This window comes from Natrix helvetica, assembly GCF_964273705.1.
Source record: "Natrix helvetica genome assembly, chromosome: 5".
Classification (NCBI taxonomy): Eukaryota; Metazoa; Chordata; class Lepidosauria; order Squamata; family Natricidae; genus Natrix; species Natrix helvetica.
The window spans coordinates 31,579,907-31,598,321 of NC_138551.1; the positions used below are offsets into that span (position 1 = coordinate 31,579,907).

The 18,415-nt window shown below is 37.5% G+C and overlaps 1 long non-coding RNA gene across 1 annotated transcript in view; it reads right to left on the minus strand.

Annotated features, from left to right (window-relative positions):
- Nucleotides 1-18,106, minus strand: part of LOC309393323 — a 37,766-nt gene extending 19,660 nt beyond the window's left edge. Inside the window, exons 1-2 of the long non-coding RNA XR_014175568.1 lie at nt 17,831-18,106; nt 965-1,062 (exon numbers count right to left, since the gene is read on the minus strand). This is a non-coding gene — a long non-coding RNA (uncharacterized lncRNA). The remainder of the gene's footprint in view (nt 1-964; nt 1,063-17,830) is intronic.
- Nucleotides 18,107-18,415: the final 309 nt, after the last annotated feature.

Below are 18,415 nucleotides of genomic sequence, written 5' to 3' on the forward strand. Positions count from 1 at the left end.
TTAGCAAGGGGTTGAGAACACACTGGGAACTCACAGTAAAGTCCTTAAACATTTACATTTGATAGCTTACAGAACAGCCAAATTATGGTAATTATATATCTGGGTGCCATAAGCCAAAAGGCTCGTGACCTTTGCTCTATAGATTTTTATTGCAGCTGGGTACATGATTATTACCATTATGATTTGCATAACACAGAATAGTATTTGCAACATTATATGTCCAAGCCCTTCAAGTAGTTTCAACATTATATGAACAGCCCTTTATTGTTCATTCATAATGGCAATGCTCCACTCTTTGAATATGTTGGACTGATCATTGCCGAGATCATCAATTTTCCAGAGTGGTGGCAGGTTGCAGTTCTTTTGGAGAACCTAACAGTTTTTTATTTTGATTTTGCCATGTTTTGACAACTAGGCTTTTCTTTCTACAGGGTGCTTGTAGAAAACATCTGAAGTCCACCTGAGATGTAGAGTAGAACGCTATCGCTTATGCATGGAAAAGAATTGAAATAGGTTCATTGGATAACATTGGGATTGAAATTCCACTTCAGACAAAACCAGGGAACCTATTGGAGTTGAAAAGGATAGATGACAAGGTGCATTCTTCTTTCATTCCTTTTCACTTAGGAATGAGAGAGAGAGAGAGAGCAGGATGCTCTGGAGAACCACAATAGAGTTGCATAGAATTATTTTCATGAGATTTTACAACCAAGGTGAGGCAACCCTAATTGATGAAGATGGCAGGCAATTTCCCCTGTAGCCTGCTTCTAAGAATCAGTCTGAAGCCTGCTGTTAAATCAATAAAGCACACATAACATTTGACCTAAGAGGAAGAAATGCCCTTTTTTTGTTACTTGTTGACGAACCAGACATTGATCAAGTGTGGACAGTTCTTCTCTAAATATGGCTTACTCCTTTGCCAAAACAATTTACTAGGAAGATATCTAGCATATAATTTACTTACTATGCTTGACAAGCATATTTGGCAGCATTCAGATGGGACACTCTCGTCTCCTTCCTTACAAAACAAGACAGTGATGCATCTGCTCTGATCTTCCAGATCTGAAATGAGACAATTTTGTATGAACAAAAACTGCATGATGGAAAGAAACATGGATACAGTCCTGATGCCATTGAGCTGTGTAAATGGGAAAAGCTATATCTGCAGTTCTACTTTTAGAAATCCAACATCCAAGGGTTTGAGGGCCCTAATATATATAAAAAAGGGGGAGACACTGAGCTTTGGGCCCTAAAGAATAATGTGACTCTATGTCAATAGTTGAAACTTAGTTTGTCAAGCCAGTAGCAAGATGAAAAAGGAAAAGGTTGCTTATATTTACATGACATGTGAACTATTAACCTAGCCAATTATATTAAATCTGGTGAGTTGCATGAGCCCAGTCTATGCAGTTAATTTATGATTAAGTATCTTCTGCCAGGCCCAGCAATTGAGTTCATTGAATAAAACATAATTAGGTAACAATGGAGAGTTAATTCTATTATTTGGGCGATGGATTCGGAAGAGTGAACCTTCTTCAAAACTGAGAATGACAAATGTCAGCAAGCCATTTTTCCCTTTCCCTCTGTGAGAAGGAATTGTGCTAGCCATGACTCTAGAACAAAAGAAAGCAACACTGATTTTCAAGATCCTATAAATTCTGTACCAGAGGTTGTAAACCACATAAAGACATACATGCAAACGTATATATTCACACACATGCATGCATACCCAAACAAACACACTGTTTTTTTAATTTTGCCTGCTGTGCAATATTAGCTGTAGATATAATCACTTTTATGCAAACGTTCCTAAGGGCTAAAAATTATTAATTTTTTACAATGATTTTATTAAAGTTTACAAATACAATGAAAATCTAATAGACTCTAAAGAAAACAAAAGTGAAAAAGAAATGGGGGGAAAAAGAAAAGAAAAATATATAAAAATGAATCTCTCCCGCCTCCTTCCAGGCATCGTATAAGCAACTTGGATGACCTAACACCTTCTCTCATTCTTCAATTTTTTTTAAAAAAAATCTCCTCTTTCCCTTTCATCGCTTATCAATAATCATGCTGCAAAAAAAAGATCAGTCCTAATCAAAAATCTATTAAAAATTATATCAAGGTTTCTTCCTAGGTTAAAAAAAAGTTGAGAAAGGCTGCTCTGGATCTTGAGTATTGACCACAGGCAGTGGCAGAAATGAACTGCAGCATGTCAGCTTCTATGTATTTATTTGCCTTTAGATTTGCATCAGGGATGATCAGTTTTTTAGGAAATACAGTATAGGTAGTCATCAACTTATAACCTCAATTGAACTCAGAATTTCTGTTGCTAAGTGAGGCATTTGTTAAGTGAATTTTGCCCCATTTTATGACCTTTCTTGCCACAGTTTTTAAGTGAGTCACTGCAGTGTTAAGTTAGTAACATGTTGATAACTGACTCTGACTTTCCCATTGACTTGCTTGTCATAACAAAAGATCACATGACCCCAGGACATTGCAACCATCCACAAATATGAGTCAGTAGCCAAGCATCTGAATTTTGATCACGTGATCATGGAGATGTTGTAAGGGTCGTAATTATGAAAAATGGCCATGAGTCACTTTTTTCCAGTGCTGTTGTAATTTTGAATGGTCATTCAATGAACTGCTATAAATCAAGGACTACCTCTAAATACATTGGCAAGAAGTTCCTGTAAGCCTTAGGTTTTGGGATCTGATGCAAAGTGTGTGGAACTTCATCTTACCCTTGGACAGGGAAAGTACTTTCTGGAAGGGTTGGAATGATTTGAGCAGGTTCTTGTTGCCAAAATGCTATGTGTTGTGGTGATGCCTTTCCTCGACAAGGTGAAACAAGATTCGAGGACTGCGAAAAGAAAAAAGAAAAAGCGGGATGCAGAAATGCACAACCTGATTTAAATTATGTGGGCTCAGGATTTGAGGCGAGAGGGGTTAACTGTCACATTAATTTTATGGATTATTCCATAAAGCAGTGACATCTTTATTCAGACTCATATGGAGCCAGAAAAATCTGGTTTCTGTAATTAATAGCTGTGAAGTGTACGTTGATGCAAAGTGCAAAACATTTTTCTAGAGTCATTTTTGAAATATGCACGACCCTAGGATTTGCAGATACTCTAAAATGAACAATAAATATTGTACAAGCAAATGCTGTTTCTTCAAAATAAATCCTGTTAATTTCAGTGGAGTTTTCTTACATATAAATGTACATGGGATTACAACATACCAGTGGAGACTCTGGTTCATTGGGGATGTGCTGCAGATAATATTGTTATCAGATAATTTTATATCTCATAACAAAAGGGATCTGATTCCAACTGTTCAAATTATGAAAATTTGCAGAATGTAAAGGGAGCAATCCAATTTATCTGAATCCAAAGAGACCTAGTCCTAACTAAATGTACAGAAGACTTCAGCCTATTTTAAAATGTGTTCCATCAAAAATAATAGGACTTGCTTTCAAACAAATATTGATGTGTCGCGTATCAACCTTTTCTTATAAACATAATAAAAATAGCTTGTAGGTCTGTCTTGGACTGCTTTCCAGGATGGGTCTTCTCTGCCTTTGTGAAGAATTGATTCTGCTGCAAAGTAATAAGCCAATCCAGATATGTAAGCAATGCTATTGTATCCTGCCATCCTGCCATGTCAAGGTAACAACTACTTAATTATATTTTACTGGAGCAATAAATAAAAGTTAAATGCTCTTCCCTCCAAATATCAAGAGGCATGTATACATCTGTATAAATAATATGTCATTTCCAATTTATTTCCATGTAATAGGATTGCAAGTGTCCAATTTGTAGCCTCAGTGAACAACTGCGATCAGGTCAGGCCCTGAAAAATTGTCATCGTATTAGCCCCGTTTCCATACAACCTTGTAAAAATGACTCTTAACTCAATATGTGCTCTATCATGCAAGAAGTATGGCCGGCCAAATGATTTAATTCAGTTGAAGTTTATATAAAAATGTCTCACTTGTGGCACTGAAATGTCTCCATCTTCTTTTGTGGGTATTTTTTAAACCTAGTGCTATGTTTGTTTTTAATGAAGATAAAAATATACATTGAAAACTTTTATGTTCTCTCTGGAATTCAAGAGAGGCAGTATAGACAATTTGCTGTTGTAACTAAATAGCAGTGGAGAAGATGAGTAATTCCTTAGTATGGCGTTTAGAAAACAAGCCAATAATTCTGAAGTGTGTTAGCTTCTGTCTTTCCTTATAGAAATGTTTGGTGCTTGGGTTTTCCAATAATTAATTGAGCTGAATGTTTTGGGAGCAACTTGTAAAAATAAGCTTGCTGGGTTATAAAGAGGAGTGTTTGAATACTTACTAAGTAGTGACTATTAATTCTGAAAAATAATGGGCTTTAAACATTCTGCTTTTACAAGTTTTGTCTTAATAAGTATAACAATTCACCACTTATTATCCAAAGCCTTTACAGAACATATACTATAATAATGGCTTCATAGAAAGAAGAGATTATAATAAATACTGTGTAGCTGAAAAAAATAGTAACAAATGTTAGCCCATAAAACAGGGGTGTCAAACTGTCAGCCAACGAGCCACTCCCACCCCAGCTCATAAAATGACACCACGAGTTTGACACCCATGCCATAGAATCTTTTTTTTTAAAAAAAATTTTTAACATGCTTCATTTTTACATAGGATTGAGCACTGGGGGTTGGAATCAAGTATTATATGTGAAATGAGTCCTAAAAGAAAAGAAAAGTGAGAGGTAGTATGAATTACACATATTCAATGTAGGGCAGAATAGTCTTTCTCAATCTCGGCAACTTTAAGCTGTATGGTCTTTACCTTAGCAATCCTACCTGAGGAATTCTGGGAATTGAAGTCCACACAGCTTATAGTTCCTGAGGTTGAGAAATACTTGCATATCAGTAATCTGTGATTTCCTGTGATTTCCTGTTGAGGTGTGCTGGTTTTGCTACATAATTTTACATTGCTTAGGTTTTTTTTATACTACAGCATATTATTACACCTTACTATAACTGTTCCAAACAATCAAGTGGGGTTTTTTCTCCCCAGTGGCTCTATTACTGTGTATTTGAATAGCAAGCGAATGAGAACAAATGTTCTGGTCCACCATTTTAAAATTTTCTCAGTTGATCCCTGGATTTTGGTTGTATTGGCTGGAAATGCTAAGGTTTATATTCCCAACCCATACAGAGAATGCTAGCTAGGGAACTACTGTTTTTAAGAACCATCAAAGCCTGGATAAAGCTTTTTTCTTCATCACAGATCCCCCATTATTATTTTTAATAGCAGGAACTTAAGGAGCTATTGTAATATACTAGAAACATGTTGTGTGGAATTCATACATTAATTATTTCATATAATTATATTAATTAGTTTTAATAATTTGGTGCCTATAAATCTGTATCTCTCAGCAAAATTATATAATAGAGAAAAGTAATTGTTTTTTTCAGAACTGGTGGAGTTTCTATATAAACAAAAATATATTTATGTTTTTAAGTAATTTTTAAATTAAGCAGTTTGTCAATCACCTTCAGGACCACTGAGAACTAAGAATTAGTTTGGGGAGGGAGGGGAATAAGATATGACCATTTAACCTTGTTGAGATTTTAGCAGCTTATGTTGACTTAGAAGTATGACCAGAATTAAGGAAAAATACATGATGAAATTTTAAAAAATCTTGTCCCTTTTCTATATCTGTTTTATTTATTTCCTAGAATCATTTTGACAGCAATATATAGAATTCATATTCAAATTCTTGAAAATTTAACCATTATATGAAAAAAAATTAGTGTATATTTTTATAATGACCATATTTACACAACCGATCATGTTGGACCTGTTTGTCAATTGCTACTTAATTTTTACCCTAGGGTCCAATGTTAACGATATTATAGGATATAGCAAGATAGGTGAATTGCTTTCAGAGCTTCTATATAAAGCAGTCAACTATCTTAGTTGCAATCTGCCCATATATAACAAACTGAACACTCCTGGAAAAAATGAACCAATTCAACAAGATCTGTGATGTCTATAAGAAGAAAACAATCTTATATTAATCTAAAATGAATGAAGTATGCTAAGTAACAATTAATCTGCATCTCAAAAATCAACACCAATTTCAGGAAACTTAAAAATGTTTTCTCTGATGATAAGGAGGGGGGAAGAAAAGGACAGGGAGAACGAGTTCATTTTATCATTTCCACTCTTTCTGGATTCAGATATACTTCTTTCTCCTTCTGCTCACAACCTCCAAAGGTTCATTCAGATGCTTTAGACGTTTTTCCTTACCCGTTCACACAATAGCATAAGTTTACAAAAAGGACATGTGATCTGCTCAAAACAAATAATTTCTGTCTGCTCATTTACCCATCTCTCTAACAAGCTTGCTGAAAGACAATCTTTAGAGACACGGATTAATTAAATGTAAAAAAATGAAGTCTATCGCTACAGTGGATATAAAAAGCCTGTTAAAATGTCTGGTTTTTGAGATGTAAAAAAATCAAACCAAGATAAATCATTTCAATTTTTTCCCCACTATTAATATAATATATAAGCAGTAAATTCAATTGAAAAACAGATTGAAATCTTTGTGACGAAAGAATAAAAATCACATACAATAAAGTGGTTGTGAAAATGTGCACACCCTCTTATAAGTAAGGATATGCCTATGTTCAGAATTAACAATCACATTCAAATTGAGGCTAAATAGCAGTCAGTACATGCCTGCCACCAATTCAAGTGACTTTGATCAAGCCCACATAAAGTTCAGCTGTTCAACTGGGATTTTTTTTCCTGACATTTACTCAGTTGCCTCTTACAGCAAAAGTCATGGTCTGAAAAGAGCTTATAAAGCAAAAAAGGGATTTCATTGTTGAAAGATAGCCCATCAGGAGAAGGGTACAATAACATTTCCAAAGCACTGGACATACCATGGAACACAGCAAAGACAGTCATCAACAAGTGGAAAAATATGGCACAGCAGTGACATTACCAAGAACTAGGGTTTTCCCTCCAAAGTTGATGGGAAAAACTAAGAAGAAGACTGGTCTGAGAGGCTGCCAAGAGGCCTACAGCAACATTAAAGGAGCTGCAGGAATTTCTGGCAAATGCTGGGTTGTGTACTACATTTGACAACAATCTCTCATATTCTACATATGTCTGGGCTGTGGAGTAGGGTGGCAAGGTGAAAGTCTTTTCTTACAAAGAAAATAGTCTGGCTACATTTTTGCAAAACTCTACATCAAGTCTGACAAAAGTACTGGAAAAATGTGTTATGGTCTGATGAGACCAAAGCTGAACTTTTTGGCCACCATTCAAACATTATTTTTGGTGCAAAAACAACACTATGTATTACCAAAAGTAACCATACCCACAGTGAAGCATGTGTGATAGCAGCATTATGCTTTGGGACTGCTTTTCTTCAGCTGGAACTGTGGTTTTAGTCAAGGTGGAGGGAATTATGAACAGTTCCAAATATCAGTCAATGTTGGCAAAATCAGATACCTGCTAAAATGCTGAATTTGGAAAAGAATTTCCCCTTTCAACACAACAATGGTCGAAAGCATACCTTCAAATCAAGAAAAGAATGGCTTCATCAGAAGAATACCAAAGTTTTGGAATGGCCCAACTGGAGCCCAACCTGAATCCGACTGAAAATCTGTGGAGTGACCTAAAGAAAGCTGTATATAGATGTCCTCACAATCTGACAGATTCAGATCACTTTTCCAAGTAAGAGTGGACAATGATGTGTCATGCTGACTCCTACTCCAAAAGACAAAGGATTAGTCTAAGCATGTGCTCACTTATGCAACCACATTAATGTACCTTTTTTAATAATTGTCCCCACCCTACAAGATTTCAACTTGTTTACCAATTGAATTACACATCTTATAAGTTATATTAAAGGCAGAAAAAATTCTGAAGTGATTTATCTTGGCCTGATTTTTTTTTATATCTCAAAAACCTGGCATCTTAACAGATGTGTGTAGACTTTTTATATCCACCGTATTCCAAATAAACAATTCCTTTAAAAATATAGGCCAGACTTTCAGGATTTTCTAAAATTAAATGTTTGTTTCTGATGTTTTTAAAATCATAAGAACCTTGGTGGCACAGTGATTAGAATGCAGTATTGCAGGCTAACTCTGCCCAGTACCCACAGTCTGGAGTTCGATCCTGATAGGCTCAAGATTGACTCAGCCTTTCATCCTTATGCGGTTGATAAAACAAGGATTCAGTTTGTTGGGGGCAATATGCTGACTGTAAGCTGCTCAAAGAATGCTGTAAAGCACTATGGAGCAGTATATAAGTCTAAGTGCTATTGCTATTAAAATTGTAATCACAGAAATGGTCTTTTATTTAAAAAAAATTGTGTGTGTGTGTGTGTGTGTGTGTGTGTGTGTAGTAATGTGATCCCTCACTTAACAATACAAAGCAATATATGAAACATTGTCGGGCACAATCCCTAAGCTAAAAGCCCATCTAATATTTGCAGTGATACAAGATTTTCCCTCCTTATAATTTCTTATATGTGGCTATCAAAAAATTCTGGTTATCTGTTTTTAAGAAACGTTTGCATTATGAAGAAGTTTCAATTGCTTCAACATAACATGTTCATTTTTTAATCATTCTGGTTGTTTACTCTCCTTTTATATGTTGGGGTTAACATCTTAGTAGAAAATGTATGCTGTCATAAATTAGAAAATACCTTTGCTAGTCTTTCAGGTCTTTGTTATTTATACACAAAATGTTTCCATGTAGGAAATCATATATCACAATGGCTGTTCATGTATTTAATGAAGCTATTGTTGTATAAATTGGAATTAGGCTGCATTTATCTTGAGAAATAAGTATCTGCCCCTATGGAGTTACATAACAACCAGTAGCTTAAGTAGGGTTCAGCAATTAATCCTATTGAATGGAATCTAGCCAGAGGTATATAGTATACAAATATTTGCTTTTTAAAAAAAAACTAGCAAAATCAATTGAAAATTAATCATGTTATGCATAGATTATTGTAAAATTCATTTTAACGGTATTTAATTTCCCATAGTCTTAAAGATTAGCAAGGCTCCAATCATTCTTCCATGATTATTTTCATCACATAATAAGTAACTAGATATCGGGAAATTTCCCTATCTTATGCCAGAGGCAAAAATGAAACAATATTGTATGCTTATGTAAAATTTCCACTAAGATTCAGAGAGCAAATTTTTATATTCCCTCAAAACATCACTTTATCTTCTCCCCATCTTCAAAATTCTAGCATCATTCCAAAGTCTGGCAAAATTGGAAGAATTAAAGCACTAAATGAGTCAACCCTCCCCCCCCCCCCCAATAATTTAAGAGGAATTAGTTTTATTTCAGTTCAATGAACTGCAGTGAAATAAAGTAAGTTATGTCTTGAGCTTACAGTGAAGAATTTAACTGCTTTATGTAAAACTTGGAAATAAGGATTTTAAATTCCGTGCTGGAAAGCCAATCTGTTTTGTTTACTTCTTGTTTACTTATTACACTGCAATATTCCCCCCTGGGCCTTGTCTATACTGCTGCTTTTTCACCTCTGCCTGACTCCACGCTTGCTCATAGCTTTATAGAACATTTCTCCTGTATTTAAAGCATATCCTGCATCTGCCAATGTTGAGTGATTGAGTGATTGGGTTGTCACTCATTGCTTATGTGATTAGTTTGGCTTCTATCATCTCTGCTTGTTGTTATGATTGTGAGAATCACATAAATATACACTGTATTTATGCACCACGGCGGTACCTATTAATAAATGGAAGCTTTGTTTTTATTAACATTTTCAGCAGTCCTTTTTGTCATAAATTAGGATGCACCTAAGGAATCTGGGCAACTGCATAAAAAGGGGATGAGACATGACCTCAAACATTGGGAGTTGTGTCTACAGAAGGGTTTTGTAGTACTTTTACTCCAAGCAAAACACTTTTCTTTGTTTCTGAGTAGGAAGATATAAGACTGGGGAAATGATATTGCTCTTTGGTACATTGATGCATGATGTTCCCCAGCTCTGTTTTTATTTTTATTTATATTATCAGCTTTTTGTCCTTTATAAGATCACTTTATAAGATGAGAAGAAAGAAAAAGAGGCACAAGCAATAAGGAAGCAAAGTGTGGAATGTAACGGCAGACAGAAACTTCTGGTCACAACATGGCAATCTAAATTCTCTTCTAAACCTGTACGGTTTCCAAGATAATAATTTTATGTGAACGCTAAGTATGTCATGGCAGAATATATTGCTAATCACAGACATATTGTATATACTCCAAATAACCACTTATTACCCAAGGCAAACTTTAAAGAACTATCTGTTGAGTCTTGAAAAAAAGAAAAAGCTTTTCCTGACAGAAAGAAGCATGTGTGTACCATCATGTAATCCAAGAAAATTGTCAAGCTCTCTTTTAAATTATTAGGAGGAAAGATGGGCAAAATGTTGCACAAAGGTGTTACAGAAAGCATTTCAGTCTTCTCCTAGATTTCTCTTTGAAGTGCCATAAATATTATTTTCAAAGCAAGAGAAGAATGGGCTTTTGAACTGATTTGAGGATGAAGTAATAATAACGGTGTTGGAAAAGGGACATTCCAAAACTTGGTGTGCAATCTGTGATTGTCAATGAGGTTCTGAGAAACTATTTTATTAAATCGGACGATTAAATGGCGCTGTGCACAGCTGCACACCATGTTGTCACAACCCTTTTTGTAAATCTTCATACATTTACCATGCCATATGCTGAAGCAATAGAATCTAATAGTTATATTATTTCCCTATTTTTATTTTCCTTGGAACAAAATTCATGGACCTCTCTAAAATACAGCACGGTATGTTAGAAATAACAGAAGGTGTTTTTAGGATTTATAGTTTTACACCAAGCATAGATCCAGGGTTGCCATAATTGCAAGCTATCAAACAGCTTACACAGTCTTTATTTGAAAGATGGTATCATTTTGTACACCTATTTAAGAGAAATTGCACTGCATGTTTAAAAGTCATCATGGCAAGAAGAAAATAGATAAAAAAAAGAAAAACATATTGCAACACATGCAAATATGCTATATACACCAGATTGTTTATATTCTTTCAATTCATTCCCATAAATTCTGCATACAACCTGCTTTCTAATATAGAATTTACCTTCCTTAAACTCTGTTACTTTTCTTTTCTTTCTAATTACCTTTTCATTCTTTTCTCTACATATATATTATACTGCTGTCCCTTAATAAAAAGATTTGCTCTTTTACTCCCATACAAGCTTTTCAAAGGAAGAGTCCACATTCTGCATATCTCTAGAAAAATGACTTCTAACAGACTTCCAGCCTGTTAAATGCGTATGTGGGTATATACCTATTTAAGTATTGGGGAAAGGGGCAGCTATATACAATGTGTATCTCTTCATTCCATAAATTTTTAGCAATCATTATGGCAGCTATGGTTCAGACCATTGATTATAAAGCCTCTTATGTAAGTATTTGGTGTGTAAAAGTACAATCCAGTATAAATAACAATATTTAAGGATTATTAGTTTTATTTATCCTGATATGCCATTAATGTATCAATAATATATATTAATAGTTACTGATTATAAGTAATAAATGGTCTTCCAATGATCCTGATTATGTTTAAGGAAGTGCAACTGATACTGATGCAGCTTACTTCCAATCAGAATAAATTTTAGTTTTTCTTTCTTTCCTGACATTGCACCCCATTTTTTTCTATACAATATTCTATAATAATCTACACAGATGATTTAATTTTGGCCATGACACAATACCAACTGACCATATTAAACTTGTTCCTGACAGTGGAGTTAAAGCACAGCAGATTCTGTATTGGACAAAGACCCATGAATAACATCATAGAGATATCAATACACAGGATCCAAGATACAACTGTGTGTTTGTGCGTGTATCTAGACTGACAGATATGCAGACAGACAGAAGGATATATATCTACAAATGTGTATAGAGAGAGAGAGGCTTAGACATATATTTTAAACTCACTATTGTTATTACAACAAGAAAGAAAATTGTGCCTTTCTTGTATGGAGAAAAGAATAAAATATTACTAGAAAACATACACACTAAGATACCAGTGAACTCGGTGATATTCCTTCCCAATACTTTATTCCTTTACCCACGCCCTTTGTCAAAAGCAATTGTGAGATGATCCATGGGTATGTATTTTTAAAATAAAACTACTATTGCCCTTAATATCCTTTTAGTGTCATTCTGAGAAAATGTTGTTGAAATCAGTGAGACAAGGGATACTTTAAGTTTGTAAGAAATGAAAACACCATAAATATTATCAAAGTACTTTGAAATTAATTAAAGAATTTGACTTTATGACATTAAAAAGAAAATCATGAGTATTTTTTAATTGAAATGATTGCATCATAAATACATCAAATGCATGTTGTTAATTATTTGGTTTCGGCAGCCCTTCATTCATTCTGTTAAATTCTTTTTAAAAGAAGATAGGTAAATGAGTTTTCATTTGTTGATAATGGTAGTAAAACATTGCTACAAAACCTTTATGTTTGTTCATGCCTTAATTCTTTTATAACTGTGTTAGTAGGGTTTTTTTAAAAAAAAATCAAAAAAAAATATTAATGCATGTATTGGTTGTAGAATTGTTTTCACAATAATTATTTAAGGGTTACTTTGGCCTGTTAGAATCATAAAGATGCTGACTAAAGAGTATGAGTAGGACTTACTTCTCAGTAAAAACAATTCAATAGTTCTTCCGAGTTAGAATTAAGTACATTTGTTAATGGAGATATATTTAATATTCATTACAGTCACTTCCCATTTCCCATGTAGAGGAGACAATTATATTTCTTAATTGAAATGTTTGGGATTGAAAACCATCATCAACATCATCATTATAAAGTACATAAATTTATCCCAGGACAATTCTCTCTCTCGATATGTGTGTGTGTGTGTGTGTATGTGTGTGTGTGTGTGTGTGTGTGTGTTGTATTTGTGCTGATAAATAAATAAATATTTGGGTATACCAGGGGTTGTAACACACATACACACACACACACACACACACACACACACACACACACACACACATATATATATATATATATATATATATATATATATATATATAAAGTTTGTTGGTACATTATCAATGACTGCCGAATTGCAGTCTAAATGCTCAATTCAAGGAAAATATAAGAACCATCAAAAGCATTTCTGTATTCCTGAATTCATTTTACCAGCATCTGTGATTTATTATTTGATCTGGAGCCCAATAAAGCAACAGGAATCTCCCAACTGAGGATAAGAAAGATAGATGGAGGTATACTATGCATGGAACCCCATTAGAAATAATATGTTAATACTTTGTGTGTGAGAGGAGGGAAAAGGGCGTCTGTTGCTCCTCTTAGTTATCCCTATCCATGAACCAGTTAATTCAAAGGATATACAAGGGATTTCCCTAAGTCTATGGAAACACATCTTCAAATGTATCTACCATTCGGCCTTTTATGCCTTGCAGTCAGGAACATTCAATGATAAGTGCAAGAGCAAAGAAAAGCCAGGGAAACTGATTAAATAGGGAGAATGCTCGTTCAGACAGGCTAAGCTGACTGTTCTAACATTTCGTAGGGACAGTGACATTAATGTTGCATCAGATCCATAACTTCACACAATACTTTCTTCCAGTTTCCAGATATAAACAATAGAATTAACTAATAGGATTAGTTCTGAATTATAGGATGACCAGTGTTCATTATAATGGTTGTCTCCAATAAAAGGAGAAAGAGAAAGAGAAGCAGGAAGAAAGGAAGTTGATCTTCCAATAAATACGCAAGCCCCCCCCCCCTTTTTTTTTTTGCCCGATCCTAATTTTAATAGGCAAAAGAAATTCTGTTGTAATCGATATGGACTTCTTTCAGATGCTAGTACAATTGACATTAAATTTATCAATGAATATGAGGTTAGAAGACATTGCTTATACCCACAAAGAGACACACACTCATTTTTCCAGTTCCCATCCATTTAATGATCCTTTTTGCTCTAAGTCTGGACATAGCATACCAATAGGGCGATAGTTCTGCCTTAGGATTCCAGCGTCTGCCTTACACCAAGCATGCTAAAACAGTGATAAGGAGTGGGAGGGGGGAAAGAGAGAGAGAGAGACTTAAACAGCCTTTTTAAAGAGCATTTTATGCTGAGCGATTTTGCTTTCCATAAACTGTGTTCCAGACAAGAAAAGAAAAATGTAGGCATGATTAATTAACTAAATGTTCTAGAGATAACAAAGTAGCCTAAAAAATGACAGACTGCAGAATGCAGATAGGACAGGAAGGATTTATAATCAGCTTTTATGTGAAATTTGGCAATTAAAACCTGGTTGGAAACAGTTTAACTTATTTAAACAGTTTAATTTATTTACAGCCTATGCCTCTTTGCCGGATATTATCAGTTGAAACCCACTTTTTGCAACAGAAGTTGCCCTGTTAACACTTTTTAAACTTGCCACGATTTCTTCCATTTTGAAACTTTGTTAGGTTTACCTTTTTTCTTGTAAAAGTAATACCCTGGTTTATTAAGGTGGGAGGTGTTTTTTCTGCTAAATTTAGCTCTGATCAAACTGTATGATCTTTGGAAACAGGCCTTTGTATTTGGCAAATTTCAGACAAGAAAAGGGATGTGAGAAGGACTGATAGCACTGACAGCCTAGCCAGATATTTGAGGTTTCTTCTCAAAACAGTACAAATGTTTCTGGAAGATCTATATCTCCATCCGAAATCCATGCCCGCGGACTACAGTACAGTTTCTAATTGCCCCCCCTCCCCACACACACACACAATAATTCAGTCTCATTGATGGCAATGGGATTCGAACTCTTACAGAAGACCACGCACAGTTTCGATTCAGACTGACATCCTATCGATTCCAAGCCTATTTAAAACTACCTTCGGGTCTCATTGAAAACAAGAGTGGGGGCATCGAGCTAATAGCTTAAGCACTATTTCCTGATAGAAGTAGCCAGCTTTTTCCCCAACACCTCCAGGCTAAATTAGGCTTTTTCTTGGAAGCAAGTTGATCTGACCCGTGTTGGGAATTAAATGCCAAGGTGAGTCATCGGAATGCAGCCCACCGGGGACCAAATCTCCATGGAGCAAAGGGAAGCCAAGGTCTGCGGAAAGCAAAGCCGCTATTGTTAAGATTGCACTTCTCGCTTGTCTCTTTAAATATATATTTCTTGGACTTTTTCATTCGCGTTTCCTTTGGAATGCCCGTCTTCCAAAGAGCCAGCCACATCCGGCTTGTTTCGTCTAAAACAACGTAACGAAGTAACGGAAGGGATCAATAAAAAAACAGACTTTCCAAAACTTCCGCGGGAGGCACTTTTCTCATTTCACAGAGCACAGAAAAAATCCAATCTCCTGCTTTAGAGGAGATTCTCGGGAAAGGGCGCTAGGTGTGTAGGGTCATCCTTTACCTTTCTGTGAATCCTCCTAGGGTCACGAGACCATCCATACCCAAAGTTCTTGGGGTATAAGCAGCTCGTGAAGGACATGGGTAAAACGGATCGACACCATCCCTGTATTCTCGGGAAAGAATGGTTGGATAATATGTATTAGACGGCCGATATTTCTTTCCAAATAGGAAGGTGTATTCATCTAAGAAGTCCGAATTTGGTCAAGGGGGAATAGACTTTTGGAATCCCACAAATTGCCTGGTCCTCGTAGATAGTCCGCCCGCCTCCGCCTTCCTTACCTACCGAAGAGCCTTTATTCCCAATTCCAGGAGACCTGCGCCTTCTGCAACATTGCTTAAAGGCCTGAGTTTCACCGACGTGAGCCTGGGAGGAAAAGCACTGCCCATTCAATGTGAGGAAAGCATAGAAATTCCATAGATGGAATAGAATTTCCATCATTCGTGGAATAGACATTCCACAAATGATGGAAATTCGTGTTTCTGGCTCCAGAGAGAAACTTCACCATGGGAACCGGGGAAACGATGAAGTGAATACCACTTAGTCAAAATGCTGGGGGGGGGGGGGGAGTGGGGCTCCTATTGAAAGCAACAGTGCATGGACCGACCTATTGTAGAACTTGTCAGTGCTGGCCCGATTTCATTAAATAACTTCCTAGGGTTGAACAAGGGTAGGGGGCAGGTGTGCGTGAAGACATGGGGGGAGGCGTCCTCCGCAGCCCCCACTGCCATATTCTAGCCTTATGTCCAGCCTTCACCCTTTAGACCGTGGGAAGTCTGGTATCACCGCATCGCTTTCAGCAGCTTCATATTTTACATAATGCCCCTCCTGCGTAACAGGCATGCGTACCAGGACTTTGGTTAAACTTATAAGGACCGTCTCACAAACGCCGCCGGTAAAGTTTTAGAAACCTCTTCTCCCCCCCCCCCTCCCCCAAACCAATCAGAAAGAGAAAGGAACCGGGGTTGGTTTGGGCATTTGCTTTGAAAGCGAAATGTCACCTTTTCCTCCCATCTTAGCGTTCCCTTCTTAGCCAAGCTCTTTGGTTATTGCCCTGGGCGCTGCAGATTCAGATCCACGCTCGAAAAAGGTTTTCGAAGAATGCGTAAGGTTGTCACTTACTCCCCCCGCCCCACAAGAAAGTCGCACTGCTTGTTAGCACCCGCTTCCACGCGCTTGTTTTCCTGCTTCGAAAACCACCGCGCCACAAGCTACTGTGATCGTAACTTCTCTCTCCCCAACCCCACCCCCTCACCCCAAAAGTGAGAATAAAGCTAAAGTGAGAATAAAGCTAAAGCTTTCGAAGAACGGGAAGTGCCACTGAACTTGAAGGCGCCACGGCTGCTGTTCGTGCCCTATAGCCCGGAGGAATCATCTTTCTCCCCCTTGTGACTATCAGGGAGATCCCGAGGAAGCTGTTCCGATTCCCTTGAACTTTGCTGGAACTTCCAGACCTGGAGAGCTGAGCCTCGGGCGAATGTCATGGGACTTCGTCGAACGCCACCAAAATTCAGCTTAATTTTAATTCCTCCACCCCTCATTTGCAAAGCGCCTTCCACCCAGGGGTGTCAGCCAAAGGTCAACTCTACGCAGCGGTTGGGTTCACTTCCCTATACATCCTAGAAGGGGCGGCGGGGGTGGGGTGGGGTGGTAGGCAAGGTGAAATTCAAATCAGGCTTACCCTTAAATGCCTATAAATTTCAATCAGCCTTAGATTTTAATATCAGCTCTGCGCTCGGAAACCATTTATGACAATAATGTAAAACGGCGCCTCGGGCTGTGCTGTAAATGCTTGTTTTTAAAAAAGTTGTAAGGGTTTGTTTTTCCGCCATAGCAATTATTAAACCTATGGGTTGTCTTCGAGGGAACATTTGACATGAGATTTCAAATCACCCCGCAATGCTAGCCCAATGATATCTCAGAGCCTCCCGTGGCTGGCAGCTGCCTGTTTTATATGACGACGAGCCGTTGCAAACAGCAAATATGAAGGTAAGGCAAAACGAGCGCTCGGCTCTCCTCGACGCGGACCTTAACAGCCGCCGCGATCGCAACAACGAGCGGCGGCCGAGTTGCCAACCGGCTCCGGGGTTGCGTGTCCCCGAAGTCCGTCCCAGCCAGCGAACAGCGACCGTGCTGATTTCTATTGAGATTTCAGACGCCACCATAAGTTTGACTCGGGGCTGCTTGACGCGAAAGGACACGGGTGCTGGGCAGACTATGTTCGGTATTAAAACACGCGCGCGCGCACGCACACAAACCACCCACACTTCTACGAGGTACACGCACGCAGCCAGCTCGGCGCCCCATCTTTGCAACGGACCGACGTCCCACTTACCAAAACTGGAGTGTAGTAGGTTTTCGGCAAAAGCATGCCAGTGAGATTGAGGAGTGAATAACTGAAGGAAAAGTTGGACGAGGCATGCTTCTCCCCCCCCCTTTTTTTTTTTAAAGAAGCTAGGAGGAAGTGAGAGCACAGCGCTGCCTTGCTCTTTCTGGCCGCCGCCACCTGAACAATGATCTGAGAGTTAAGAGAGCAAGACCGTGCCAGATCTATAGGCAGAGAGAGAGCGAGAGAGCGGGGAGCTGAGGAGAGACGGGGGAGATTAAACTCAGGGCCAAATCTCAGTTTCACATTCCCTCCAGCTAACCAAAGGGGTTAATGCGCGCGGGGGGGGGGTATTGGCTGGTTTAGAGGGCAAGCGAGCGAAGGAAAGGCGGAAATAACCCCTTACAATAAAGTAGCATTTTGTAGACAAAATCTTTCCAAGCTCTCCGATACGTTGGGTGTATTTGTGGCGAGGTGGGTGGATTTTTTTTGTTTGTTTTACTTATAATTTATTCCCTAAGAAAACGAGAAAGACGCTTATTCGAATAATACACTGGCCAACCAACGGGGCGCGGAGGAGGAGTGTGCAAAACC